General features: G+C 47.3%; 1 pseudogene; it reads left to right on the top strand.

The window, feature by feature from the left end:
- Nucleotides 1-7096: 7096 nt before the first annotated feature.
- On the top strand, nt 7097-8064 carry LOC118640286 (annotated as a pseudogene).
- Nucleotides 8065-11922: the final 3858 nt, after the last annotated feature.

Genomic DNA, 11922 nt, shown 5'->3' with positions numbered 1-11922 from the left:
AGAGGAGCTGGAGCCCTGGCGGACGGAGTGACCGCCCCCTTGGCAAGGAGTCACCCTCTCGGGGGACCTCGGTGGAGTCGGGGGTGATGCGCGACCCCCCGAGGGGGCCCACGATCTGCGAGAGACCTGGGGGAGGGCCCGCGGGGACAGCGTAGGTGGAGGGGCATCCCTCCGGGGTCCTAGCTGCAGGCTCTGATGGGGGCCGGGGCGCAGGGGCGCAGGGGGCAGCGCCGCCCCGTCAGCCTCTGCGGGGGACAGACCTGAATACCAGGTGCCCTGGGAGCCCTGGCTGGGGCACTCCGCCCTGGAGAGGTCCTCGGGCCACACCCTAATCCAGTGCACCTGCTTCCTTAGCTGCAGGACAGGGGAGGAAGCGGCCGCCGGCGAGGGGTCTCCGTGGCCATCCTTCGGGCCGAGACAGTTGTATCACCACTTGAGGGAGAAGGAGATGAGAGGCAACACCCACAGCCCCACCACTGGAACCTACTATTTGCACATTTGTGCCTTCCCTTCAGGTATGTTCGCAGAGATGTGTTTTCTGTTTAGTTTCATTGATTCATTCAGCAAATTCTTGATTGATCAGCACCTTCCCTGTGCCAGGCGCCCACTCGTGGTCAGAACAAGTCAAAACATCTTGGCTTCGCCGAGTAGAGTCAATTCTGGTAAATGACTGTGTGGAAGATTTTCGTTTGTAATCATAGTCAGCAAGGGTGCTTTTCACTTCCCGATTCGTACGGCCTGTTTTCCATGTAATTGCAGAGTCATTGATGATGGTTGTTTTAACTCTGTGGACCGTTTCTTCCAGGGGGTGTACTCTGATTTCCCTAACTGCTTTCACCTGATTGCTTCCAGTTTGTAGATCCTGTGCATAATATTTGATACAATATTTTAGTTCATTTCTTGGATGTGGGATTTCCTTAAGCCACATTACCCTGTTTTTGTTTTTTTTTAATCCTCTCCCCAGGACATTTTTCAATATTTTGTTCAGATAGAGTGGGAAGGAGAGAGAGAGAAACATCCTCGTGAAAGGGACACATCCAGTGGTCACCGCCCACACAACCCAACCAGGGCCGGGGACAAACTGCAACCCAGGTACATGCCCCTAGCGGGAACCGAACCTGGGTCTCTCAGGACCGCAGGCTGATGCTCTAACCACTGAGAAACCGGCCAGGGCACCCTATTTTTCTTCATATAACAGTTGAATAATAAGAAAACTTGCAACCTGAAGCTAATATAATATTGAGTGTCAACTGTACTTGAAAACTAAAAAAAAATTTTTTTTAAACAAAAAAGTGGAATGGATGAAAAAGGAAAATGTGCAGGAAACAGTCAGCATCTGCCTCTAGAGATGGAATAGTTGAGTTAGAAGGAGAAATAGAGTTGCCACCTGCCTCAATGCAAAATGGTCCCAGGAAAAGGTGGTGCATGTTAAGTGGTATTTTATTCATTCGTTTGACAGATACTTACTGAGGGCCTGTTGTGTGACTGGCAGTGTTCTTGATGCTAAGGATGTGAGGGTGAACAGACCGATGAAGTCTCTGCCAAAAAGGAGCGTGGTGTGGCGGGGAGGGTTTACATGCTAGGTAGAAAAAGGAAAACCTTGTCTCTAACTTCTCACTGAAAAATGCTTTTCCTTAAGAATCAAACACATTTTCAGCTCTCCTTAATTCTTATCCATAGTGATGAGTGGTCCCAGCTTTACAAATACTGAATTGAAAAGGTGTGCTTGCATTTTGGAACAAAGTTGATTAAGAGAAATGTAGAAGTACAACTTTTACCAAATTACTGGTTGGTATTATATCCTTAAGCTCAACCAAAGAAGCTGATCCTGAAAATTGACTAGGAAAAGAAGTTATTTCATGTACTGTCTTGCCCTTAGGTTATCTCTCTTTTAAAAACAGATTTCCTGAGGCCCTGGCTGGGTAACTCAGTTGGTTAGAGCATCATACCAATACACCAAGGTTGCAGGTTTGATCCCCCTCAGGACACCTACAAGAAGCAACCAATAAATGCATAAATAAGTAGAACAATAAATCGATGTTGCTTTCTCTCTCTCAAATCAGTAAATTAATAAAAATGTATTGAGGTATAATTGACATATAATAAACTACACATATTTAAAATGTACAATTTGATAAGTTTGACATATGATATACCCATAAAACCATCACCACAGTCAAGATAGTGAATATAGCCAATGTACTGGCCAGAATAATCCTAGTTTATGTAAATGAAAGTAACTGATGATTGCCCTGGCCAGTTTGGCTCAGTGGTTGGAGCTTCAGCCTGCGGACCAGAGTTGTGGGTTTGATTCTGGTCAAGGGCACGGACCGCAGTTGTAGTTCGTCCCTGACCCTGATCAGGGTTGTGTGGGAGGCAACCAATTTGTGTGTCCCTCTCACGTCGATGTTTTTCTCTCTCCCTCCCTCCCACTCTATCTGAAGATAAATAGAAAAAAAAATGTTCTTGGGTGAGGATTGGAAATAAAAAAAAAAAGAAAGTAACTGATGATTATAGTTGGGGCTTTTCACATCCATACATCTTTTTTTTTTTTAGTATGTTTTTTTGATTTTTAGAGAAAGAGGAAAGGCGAGAGAGATACATCGATGTGAGAGAGAAACATCGATCAGCTGCGTCCTGCACGCCTCTTACTGGGGACTGAACCCACAACCCGGGCATGTGCCCTGACTGGGAGTCGAACCTGGACCTCTCAGTCCATGGGATGATGCTCAGTCCACTGAGCCACACCGACCGGGCGCATACACACGTCTTAACCACATTCAGTTGCATATTTGTCGTTGTATGCTTGACTGAGTGTCGTCAGTTATTGATCCACCTAGGGAATTTAGTTTACAAAGAAATAAGATTTAGTTTAAAAACTAAATAAGGGGCCAAGACAATTCAATGAGGAAAGAACAGTCTTTTCAACAAGTGCTGGAACAACTGGATGTCCACCTGCAGAAGGATGAAGTTGGACCCCTGCTTTCGACCGTGTATAAAAATTTAACTCAGAATGGCCCGGGTGGCGTGGCTCAGTGGATTGAGCGTTACCCCATGCACAGAGAGGTTGCTTGTTCAATTCCTGGTCAGGGCACATGCCCAGGTTGCAGGCTCAATCCCCAGTAGGAGGCATGCAGGAGGCATGCAGGAGGTGGCCAAAGTTTCCTCAGGGAAAAAAAAGTACATACCCCAAAATAATAGGGCCAATCCTTACGTTCTCTCTTCATAGGGGAACACCTAGGCCCTCACACAGAGCGCAGTTTTATTTTATTTTATTATTTTTTTTAATCCTCATCCGAGGACATTTTTCCATCTTTCTATTCAGATAGAGTGGGAGGGAGAGAGAGAAACATTGATGTGAAAGGGACACATCGAGTGGCCGCCACCCGCACGACCCAAGCAGAGCTGGGGACAAACTGCAACCCAAGTACATGCCCTCAGCGGGAACCGAACCCGGGTCTCTTGGGACCGCAGACTGACGCTCTAACCGCTGAGCCAAACCGGCCAGGGCGAGCGCAGTTTTATTTTATTAAAAATTTTTTTTTCCCTTTATTGATTTTACAGAGAGAGGAAAGAAGAGGGAGAGAGAAACATTGATGAGAGAGAACATTGATTGGCTGCCTCCTGCATGCCCCCCACTGGGGATCAGTCCCACAACCTGGGCATGTGCCCTGACCGGGAATCGAACTGGCGACCTCTTGGTGCGTGGGTTGATGCTCAACCACTGAGCCACACCAGCTGGACTAACGCATTGTTATGTTAGATACAATTTTGAATCCGGCTTATCTGGTATCCTTGGCTGCATGTTAAGCCAGCTCACTCACTACAACATTGTGTAAAAACTGCCCTTCCCTACAGAGATGGCCCCAGAAGCTATTTTCTACTGTGACCTTATCAATTGAACCACAGGGGTAACCTGACCAAAAACAGGGTCAATCTGATTGTCTCCTTTGGGACAGTTGCCCTGGGAGAGAGATAGATAACATTTTGTTCTCTGTGAGTGACTAGAACCGAATTGAGTAAAAGTGACAGTCATCTTTTTTTTTTTTTAATTTATTGATTTTAAAGAGAGGAAGGGAGAGAGAAACATCAATTTGTTGTTCCACTTATTTATGCATTCATTGGTTGATTCTTGCCCTGGCTGGGGATCGAACCCGCAACCTTGGGGTATCGGGACAGTGCTCTAACCAGCTGAGCTACCTGGCCAGGGCCAGGGCAGAGTCATCTGGGCGGAGAAACCAAGGAGAGGAGTCTGCAGAACCAAAGAATGACACAGATGGGCAAAGGGGCACAGAGGTGCGAGAGGCTAAGAAAATGGCCTCTGGTTTTTCTGAGTTTCTGCGCCCTGGTTCTTCCCCCTTGGTTCACCTTTGCCCTTGAGGTCACCCCCATAACCTTATAATAAATGCACATTTTTTCCCCTTGAGCTGGTAAGCTCTTCAAACTTGGAATTGAAAATACTTTGGTTATGGTGCTAAGAAGAATAGACTGCCACTGGTAGTGTGGGCATTAAAGCAATGTTTGCATGAGCGCAGCAAAGGAGAGAGGTGGGAGGCACCGCTGAGGCCACCAGTACTAAGAGCAGCAGGAACAGCCCATGAAGAGAAATAGGTCCCTATAAAACACAGAGCCAGGAACTCCACAAAGCCCATCAGTCTGGGCCCATTTAGTTGAGAGGCCAGCAGTGGCCAACCTCCATGTGCCTCAGGGTGTCATTTGGTTATAAGAGTGTGTGTCACAATGGCCTTGAGCCACAAAAGGCCAGTCAGATGAAGCAGTGTCCTTTGTTCAGGATTATGTTCACTGAAAAAATGTGTACATTAAATGTTCAGGCATTGGAAGATGGAAGATTCACTTATCTGGCACATAGACAATGTGGAACAAGTCACTGTGTGACAGATACACGTGGCCCACGTATAGTCATACATACCTCCAGAAACTGCACATCTAAACGCAGAGCTAGTGGGCAGCAAACGTGAACAGTGATCAGTTATTTTATTACTTCCTGGTGCTTTCTCCATGGCATCTTTGAGGCTGACGCTGTCCTAGACAGAAGGAAAAGCCTAGCTCTGATCTAGGAGGCCACATGCTGACCACAGACACCCTGTGCTGTCGGCTGGATCAGCGGGTCTCACCCTGTCAGACCCAACATCCCTTTGATTTATTTTTTTATTTTGTGTGTGTGTCTTGTGATCTTTATTAGATATTAGATACTAGACCAGCACTTTCCTAAACCATTTTATTTATTTATTTTTCATTTATTTTTGTTATAGATGTTCCAATGTCCCTTTTTTATTATTATTTTTTAATCCTCACTGAGGACATTTTTATTTATCTTCCGATAGAGTGGTAGGGAGAGAGAGGAAGAGAGAATGGGAGACATAGAGAGAGAGTCTCTCTCTCTCTCTCTCTCTCTCTCTGACTGGTTGCCTACTGCACAACCAGGGCCGAGGATGAACTGCAACCGAGGTACGTGTCCTTGACCAGGATCAAACCCGTGACGCTTTGGTCCATGGGCTGACACTCTAACCACTGAGCCAAATCAGCCAGGGCTTCAATGTCCCTTTTATTTTTTTAATCCTCATCCGAGGATATTTTTTGCATTTATCTTCAGATAGAATGGGAGGGAGAGAGGGAGGAAGGGAGAGAGGGAGGAAGAAAGAGAGAGAGAAACATCGATGTGAAAGGGACACATCAAGTGGCTGCCACCCACACGACCCCAACCAGGGCCGGGGACAAACTGCAACCGAGGTACGTGCCCCTAGCAGGAACTGAACCTGGACTGTATTGTCTGCAGGCCAATGCTCTAACCGCTGAGCCAAACAGGCCAGGGTAAGAATTCTTTATATATTCTAGAAACAATTTTTTACCTGATGTATGATCTGCAAATGTTTTCTCCCATTCAGTGGGTGGGGCTCATTACAGGTTATTGAAGCAGAGAAAATGGGGAGTATGATATTCCTGCAGATGAACTGGACCTATTTTTGTAATTTTGTCTTGAAATCCCAGCACATTTGCCTTTTGATCTCTAGGATGTAAGAAGATCTCAAAGACCACATCCTTTGATAGGCAACAGAGAATAGAAGATGGATGGGAGGCCCTGGCCGGTTTGGCTCAGTGGTTAGAGCGTCGGCCTGCGGTCCAGAGAGACCCGGGTTCGGTTCCTGCTAAGGGCATGTACCTCGGTTGCAGTTTGTCCGCGGCCCTGGTTGGTCGTGCGGGTGGCAGCCACTCGATGTGTCCCTTTCACGTCGATGTTTCTCTCCCTCTCTCTCTTCCTCTCTCTCCCTCCCACTCTATCTGAACAACAACAGAAAAGAAGCTGGATAGGGGAGAAAGCCAGGACTAGAAGGGATGGTTGAAGAACTGTGAGGGCGACTGTGGAGATGATCTGATATCGCTGAAAACAACGGTGTTCATGAGTGGATGCTGTGAGTACCAGGATGCACGTGGACATGTAAGGTTATTGACCAGTTGTGCATCCATAGATGAGCCATTTGCTTTTTGGGAGCCTGTTTCTTTACATATGAAACGGGGGTCAGTGGTGTTGTGTCGACGACGACATCATCTTCGTGACAGTAACAGCTGAGGCCCTGCCGGGTGCTTTCAGGGCTTCATTTCGGTCGGTTCACGTGACCAGCGGGGTCGGTGCTGCGACGTGGAGCCAGCGGACCCTTAGATCGCGCACACGGTGCACCAGGGTCTGAGCCCACGTCTGTCTGACTCCAGAATCCTCGCTTTTCACTGCTGTGTTACGGAGCCTTAAAATGTTGTGAAATTGAGAGAGATGGTCCCATCTGCCCGCCCCGCCGGGGAGGGGCTCACCCAAGGGACAATGACCGCCACCAGCACATCTGTCCAGCTCTCACCCTGGGGTCAAACAGCAGTCTTCCCGTTGTCTCTGGTGCCTGTCAAGCTGCCTCCCCGACGCTGGAGCCTGGAGGGAGCCAGTCCAAGTTTATGAAATGGTGAAAGTACAATGCAGCCTTCAGGATGCCCTGGTGGAAACTGCCCTTTCTCAACTCTGGCACCGGGCTGACGTCACTGGCTTGGAGTTGAGGTAGCAAGGAAGGGAGCTGGGAGCCTGCACGGATGGATGGCCAGTGCCATTTCTCACACTGTGAGTGAGTTCATCCCCTCGGGCCCCCCTCGCCGCTGGGAGAGACAGGTCTTCCTCTTTTCCATGTTCTTTGTGACTTACTTCCTGCCCCTCTTTGGAAACATGGCCATGACGTGGGCAGTGCGCTGGGACCACCAGCTGCACACCCCGATGTACATTCTGCTGGCTGATCGCTCCTTCCTGGGGATCTGCTATGTCAGCCCTGATGTGCCCAACATGCTGGCCAGCTCTCTCTCCCAGGCCCAAACCTCTCCTTCGCTCGGTGGGCACAGCGAATGCTTGTTTCTCTCCATCATGGCCATGACCGGTCCCTGGGCCGCCCCCTGCAGCCTCACCGTCAGGACTGAAATTCTGCAGCAGCCTGGACATTTTTTGCTGGGTGGACCGTTTCCTCTGGTTTCTGGTCCAGTGATATCTCTACCCAGCTACCCTTTGGTGGCCTGCATGTGACTGACGACTTTCTGTGTGACCTGGGTCCTTTGCTGGCCCTGGCTCCCGCCTGTGTCCCAGTTCCAGGAACTGTTCTCATGTGTGGCACCACGAGCTCCCTCCTCATCTTTGCCACCTTCTCCTGCATTATTGGCTCCTGCACCTTGGTACTGAGGCCGTAACCCAGGTGCCCCCCGTTGCTGGCTGGAAGAGGGCCTTCTCCACCTGCTCCCACACCTGGCCCTCTGTGGTTCGGTCGTGGTGACAGGTACGCCCAGGGACAGGACAGACAGAGAGCACACAGAAGTTCACAACTCTGTTCTACTCAGTTTTGACCCCTTTTTTCAACCCCATGATCTACAGCCTCTGGAATAAAGAAATGAAGGGTACCTTGGAGAAAGTTCTAGGAGGTTCCTAAAATTGGTCTGTGATTTAGTGAGTTATTCCCAGATGAGTTCAGACTGTGAGCCTCCTGGCAGTGAACCGTTAAAACTGGAAAATAGATGTGAACTTTTTGAAGGAGCCATTTCAAAATCCTAAATGCCAGGACATGAACGAAGTCTTTCTTTAGGCAGAATTAATTGCCTCTTCCACAGAACATTACTTGTACTTCTATTTAATGTATCTTTTCTTCTTTCTTGTGTTACAATTAGCTGTTTATAAACCCATCACCGTGCCTCCCCATCCTTACTAGACTGAATTTCTTAAGAGCAGGGACCATGCTTTATTAATTTCTGTGATCCCAGAACCAACAAAGTACCTAGCACAAAAATGTCAAAAATGTCAATTTAAACTTAAAATATATACTGTTAAAAAATGCTGTGAAATCATTTTGTCTAAAACATTGCATAGTCCTATGTGGGACTGTTGTTATGGTTCCATTTCTTGGTGTAGACTAAGATTAAGGATAATGAGGATCGCGGGATCACCTTGAAATGGGAGAAATCTTGCTTGTGGAGATGACAGTTACTGGAACCCTCATACATTTCATCATGTTCCCTGACATTAGTGTACAGCATAATACAATATTTTTCAAGTTTATTTAGAAGCTATTAGATACCTAAATATTTGGAAGTCTGTCTTACCTGCCAGACTTGGGAAAACAAGACCCAAAGATAAAGTCCCATGAGTGTCGAATCTGGGAACTTCCTACGATGATGTCTGCATTACTGTGGTGGAATAATAATCACCACCCCGCTCAGGACACCCATGTCCGATGGCTGGACCTGTGAACATGTTACCTTGCATGGCAGAAGGGACTTTTGTGATTAAGTTAAGGATCTTGAGATGGGGAGAGCATCCTGGGTTATCCTGGGGCGTCCACTCCAGTCACAAGGGTCTTCACGAAACGGAAGGGAGGGGCTGAAGAAGGAGTCAGCGACGGCCGTGTAATGACAGGAGCAAAGGTCAGAGTGACGAATGCCAGCGGGGGCCTGAGCCTAGGAAAGTAGCTGGACGAGGCAAGGACTGGATCCCCCCACAACCCACCCCTTCCCGAGCCTCCGGAAGGAACGCAGTCCTGCCGACACACTGGTTTTAGTCCGTAAGACCCATCTGGGCTTCTAACCTCCAGAACTTTAAAATAACAGATTTGCGTTGTCCTAAGTCACTAAGTCCGTGGTAATTTGTTACAGCAGTAACAGGAAACTAATACAGTGATTAACTCCATAGAAACATTATGAACATAAGATTCTTTATTCAGATTAAGCCCCCAAGAATGTCATTTACCATCTTTAGTCTTTAATCTTGGGATAGTTTGATTTGTTTTCTTTGGGGCAGGTTTTGTTTTACATTTTTTTTACGTATTCTCAAATGCATGGCAAGGGACTAGGGCTTAAGGGAGAAGTACAAAGCTAACTCCAATAGATGAATGATTATTCCTCCACAAAGGAATTTTCATAAGCACAGAAAATAAATCTCTCACCCAAGCAAAGTAAGAGCTTACAAAATATTCAAGACCATTTGTGTGAATTTAGATTTTTTTTTCCCCTTAGAAAATTAGGCCATGAAGATTTTTAACAGAGTAGAAATGTCTGCCTCATTTGACGTTTCTGATGACGTTTTTGTGATAACTGGGTGGGAACCCTATGTGCTGGTAGAAAAAGACTCATGCTGGCACAGGTAATAGACCAGAGAGACAGAGGCGACAGAAGACACAGATTTAACTTGAAAACCTTACAGCACTTTGAATCCCACTCAGTGTCTTGTTTGTGTGTGGTACAGCTTCAAGCAAGGGAGGTCAAGCCTTAGGTGATCGATGGCCCTGTGTTTCTGGGACTGAGAAGTTTCCTGGGATGTGGAACTTTCAGTGCTAAAGCTGGATAAGTCCCTGGCCAGCAGGACGAGTTGGTTGCTTGGAGGGATTAAGTCGACTGGCTTCAGGCTGGTTATGAAAGCATGATTCTGGGTTCTGAGCTAGGACCCCAGAGGCCATCAGGACCACTCCCCCCCCCTCTTCGTCCACCCCAAGCTTCACTCTCTGGAACTGTACCGACTAAACTTGTTACAGATCTGTTAAAAAAGGGGGGGGAGGGGTTGCTGCCCTGGTTGATGTGGCTCGGTTGGGCGTCATACCATGCACCAAAAGGTTGCTGGTTCGATTCCTGGTCAGGGCACATGCCCAGGTTTCAGACTCAATCCCTGGTGGGGGGGCCTGCAGGAGGTGGCCAGTCAATGTTCTGCTCTCACATCGAAGTTTCTCTCTCGCTCTCCTGCTCCCCTCCTCTATCTCTAAAAAAAATCAATTAAAAAATATTTTTAAAAAGAGGGGTTGCTGCCCTGGTCAGTTTGGCTCAGCGGTTAGAGCGTCAGCCCGCAGACCAGGGAGTCCTGGGTTCGGTTCCCGCTAAGGGCACGTCGGTTGCAGTTTGTTCCTGGCTCCCGTTGGGGTCGTGTGGGTGGCAGCCAGTCAGTGTGTCTCTCTCATGTCGATGTTTCTCTCTCTCTCTTCCTCCCTTTCTCCCTCCTACTCTATCTGAAGATAAATGCAAAAATGTCCTTGGGTGAGGATAAAAAAAAAAAAGTTGCAGGAAGCAGGGAGGCTTTGTGTGTAGCCTCTTAACCACACTTCTGATCTTTTATCAGACAACTTCAAGCTTAGACGTTAGAATAAAAAGAAACAACAAAAAGCATCTGTGGGGAAGGTGAAGGAAAAGAGTAGGTGGATCTGTCATCCCACATTCTGACTGTCTGATGCCTCCATGGGTGACAGAAACTCACCAGGAATGAGGCACCAAAAAATAAAGGTATAAAGATTGAGAAGCCATCAGAATGGAAACCTGTAGCTGTTACTAGAATTCTAGGAGTAAGAATTTCAATCCTGAAGTAGTCATGTATAATCCACTTAAAAATGTTTTTTTCTTTATTGATTTTAGAGTGAGGAAGGGAGAGGGAGAGAGAAACATCAATGAGAGAGAACATTGATTGGCCGCCTCCTGCAGTCCCATAACCTGGGCATGTGCCCTGACTGGGAATCGAACCAGCGACCTCTTGGTGCATGGGTTGATGCTCAACCACTGAGCCACACTGGCTGGCTGTATAATCCGCTTTTTAAAATTATCTTGGAAAAGTAGCAAAAAGGAAAGTTCAGTCTGGCCTAATGAACTTGATTCCTGAGTTGAAAGCCAGATGAAATCCTGGATCACAAAAAGAAGGGTTTTGTTCATCTCATTTTAATACAGTAGAAAGCAGCTAGCTGGCTTTTAAAAAAGTATCAAAATGGTACATCGTAGAGTATGTATAAAAAAGCCTGACATCCTTCATCAGTCACAGTGTTGAAGACTGGTCTCTGTTTGCAGTGGTGGTTTAGAAGTAGTCCATTCTAGTGCCAAAACCATGAGAAGGACAGCCTGCAGGGGGTCCTAGGCCCTGCGACTGTCCATTTTCATAGTCTTAGAGGCTGATGTGTAGAAATGGTGAAGGTTTGGTGTGGGTTGCTTTTTCAGTAGCATCCAGACTACACTCACTTTAATTGGCTGCAAAGTGCAGGATGTTAAAAGCATAAAAGAAGCCTTTTCCTGTTTTTAAACAGCAGCAGTTACTTCCAGTCATAGAAATGGGATGCAACTGGAATGTATTGGGTAGCTTGGCAGTTGGCGTTGATAGATTCCAGGGCTGGGCTGGTGAGTCACCTGTTTGGTCTGTAGCCCTCCTGGAACTGCCGACTAGGAACGTAGGCCCCTGCAGGGCTTCAGGGGTGGTCCAGGCTCCCTAAGACCTTTAGGGCCAGGGAAGGTATAGGCTGAGTCTGTGTCCCCAGGAATTAGGCTTGCTCTCTTGTCCCAGTTATCTGTTGCGATGTAACAAAGAACACCAAACATAGTGGCTTAAAACAGTTTTGTTCTGTGGGTTCACTGGACAGCTCTCACTTGGGG

This window comes from Molossus molossus, unplaced genomic scaffold (assembly GCF_014108415.1).
Source record: "Molossus molossus isolate mMolMol1 unplaced genomic scaffold, mMolMol1.p scaffold_m16_p_22, whole genome shotgun sequence".
In the NCBI taxonomy this organism is placed as follows: Eukaryota; Metazoa; Chordata; class Mammalia; order Chiroptera; family Molossidae; genus Molossus; species Molossus molossus.
The sequence above is the reverse complement of the archived record's forward strand: the minus strand, read 5'-3'. Positions and strand labels throughout refer to the sequence as shown.